The following is a 3,042-nucleotide window of genomic DNA, read 5'->3' as shown; positions in this document are numbered from 1 at the left end:
TTCAGTTCTAGTTCAGTTCTAGTTCAGTTCTAGTTCAGTTCTAGTTCAGTTTTAGTTCATTTCTAGTTCAGTTCTAGTTCAGTTCTAGTTCAGTTCTAGTTCAGTTCTTGTTCAGTTTAGAATTTTTCCATAATATTTTAAATCATTAAAAAGAGTTGACTTTAATTTTGTTTTATAAAAACGTAATTTTTATCATAAACATAAAAACACAACAAGAACAACAAATTGCTCTAAAAAAGTAATTCCGTTCAATTTTCTACCTGAAAAAACATTGGTGCCCTACAAAAGGCGAGTAGCTAATAACTCATGAAGAAAAACCACTTTCTTTTCCCTAAAAACAAAAAAAAAAAACTAAAAAAAGAAGTGCACCATAAAACACAAAGCGAAAAACGCAAGGAACAATAAACAGAAAAAATAATAAAAAGTAGACTAAAGTGAAATAAACAATCTTAAAAATTGCTACCAAAAAACCATTAAAACCACACAATCAAGCAGCGAAGTAGCAGGAGGGACCAAACAAATAAGAATACAATAAGTTAAATTCACCCAAAAATGGCAAAAGTGTTTAAGAAAGAGCGAAGAACAAAAACAAACAAAAATTCGAAATACCATCAACCAAGGCTAAGAGGAAGAAAACACCAATAGAAAGTTTATGAAGGAAACAACACAGCGAAAATCTGGCACAAGTAAAATTTTCCTTTTTTATTTAAGTGAGAAAATTACACGCTATTATAAAATTTTTAACAATTTTAGGAGAAACAAACATGCTGTCTTCAAAAATACAAAATTGCACACTGTGTTTCTTTAACGCAATTTTATTGTGATATTAGTTTTTATAATAGAATTGCAAAAGAATTGGTGCCGATAACACTTGCATACTTATACTAACACACTTTTTTGCTAATGACAATTTCTTGAATGTGAACTTTCGGGAGAATACGACAGGAAGTTGTTTAGTTAAAAATAGACCACTTAAACTAGTGATTATTTATTTGAGGAAAAAAATAATAATAGAGAGTAAAATACTGGAAACTAGAATATTAAAGTAAATAATAATTACTTAAATAACTTGTATTATGTATACTCAAACTGAACTAGAACAAAACTAGAACTGAACTAGAACTGAACTAGAACTGAACTAGAACTGAACTAGAACTGAGCTAGAACTGAACTAGAACTGAACTAGAACTGAACTAGAACTGATCTAGAACTGAACTAGAACTGAACTAGAACTGAACTAGAACTGAACTAGAACTGAACTAGAACTGAACTAGAACTGAACTAGAACTGAATTAGAACTGAACTAGAACTGAACTAGAACTGAACTGAACTAGAACTGAACTAGAACTAAACTAGAACTGAACTAGAACTGAACTAGAACTGAACTACAACTGAACTACAACTGAACTACAACTGAACTAGAACTGAACTAGAACTGAACTAGAACTGAACTAGAACTGAACTAGAACTGAACTAGAACTGAACAAGAACTGAACTAGAACTAAACTAGAACTGAACTAGAACTGAACTAGAACTGAACTAGAACTGAACTAGAACTGAATTAGAACTAACGAGAATTGAACAAGAACATGTCGAATTGTTCAATTGCTATAATATATTAAACATTAATGTTTAATTTACTAATTGTTTTTATTTTTTATCCTTTATCAACTATTAGCAATTATGTGTCATTCATTCCGTCATTGTAACATTTTTTTTAATTTACATAAATACTGTTGAAACGTTTTATCTCATACACATTTTAATATTTCCTACATAATCATTTAGGTACCAAAACACTTTGTTTTTAAAATTTTCGTATATATAAACATTTTAAGTAACTACTATGACCAAATATATACATAATAAAACAGCAACAAAAAACCCTTAATGTATTTTTAATTTCAACCTGCCAACTTTTATGAAAAGTGGTAATTTTCATTATTAAAAATAATATAATAACTACAGCAACAAAGATACTGACTAGTGTATTTGAGGTAAGGCAACAGTAATAACAAAAACAATAACTTTGTATTAAAATAACATGAGAAAAAAAGATTATGAAAAAGTGAAATTCAATGTTTCATTGGATACATGATATCAGCCAACAAAGTCATTCACTCAAACAATATTAAACATGCCAACACGTTAATTAATTGCACTGAAATTATAATAAACTTGCCACCAACAAATACCTTCCAACATACATATAAATAAACAAGTACGCACACATACAAATAGAAATTAAAGCATATACAATTTAACATATACTCATTCGTATTAAAAGTCCTCACTAACTGATCTATAGTTCTGGGTTAATATTATAAGTTTAAATTTATAGTTATTTTAACAAATGACTTCTATCGGAAGAATTAAATTTAATCGGATATTTATAAATATTAAGTTTGACTGCTTTGATGTAGATATCTTTAATTAGTATAGTTTGTTTATTTTGCGTATTTCTTGGGCAAAACTTTCTTCTCGGCAATGCAAAGATAAGAGTAGTGTTTACACTACCGGGTATTTTACTGACACATACGTACATTAAACTCATTAACGATGAATGTATGTGAGAGAATGTGTCATTTTTAATATTAAAACAGAATATAATGTCTACCAACAACTACGGTAAAAACAAAAGACAAAAAACGAGAGGTTACTGTCATAATCAAAGATTCTGAACTTTAAGTCGGCCATAACAAGTGAAAATTTAACAAAAAAGGGGTTGAATTAATAATAAAGTGTCTGATGGTGTAAAATGAAAAATGTTTATTCATATACATATGTATGTATGTATAATTACTTGTCAATAATTAATAATCACTATGGAACAGATTGGTAGTTGTTATTAAATTAATATTTTCAATTTAATGTAGATCAGACTGTGAAAAATTTATAATTAGTTCGGCTAATGTTTAGTTCTAGTTTAGTTTAAGTTCAGTTCTAGTTCAGTTCTAGTTCAGTTCTAGTTCAGTTCTAGTTCAGATCTAGTTCAGTTCTAGTTCAGTTCTAGTTCAGTTCTAGTTCAGTTCTAGTTCAGTT

The sequence above is a fragment of the Lucilia cuprina genome, chromosome 2 (genome assembly GCF_022045245.1).
Source record: "Lucilia cuprina isolate Lc7/37 chromosome 2, ASM2204524v1, whole genome shotgun sequence".
Lineage (NCBI taxonomy): Eukaryota > Metazoa > Arthropoda > Insecta > Diptera > Calliphoridae > Lucilia > Lucilia cuprina.
This window is presented reverse-complemented; position numbering follows the sequence as displayed.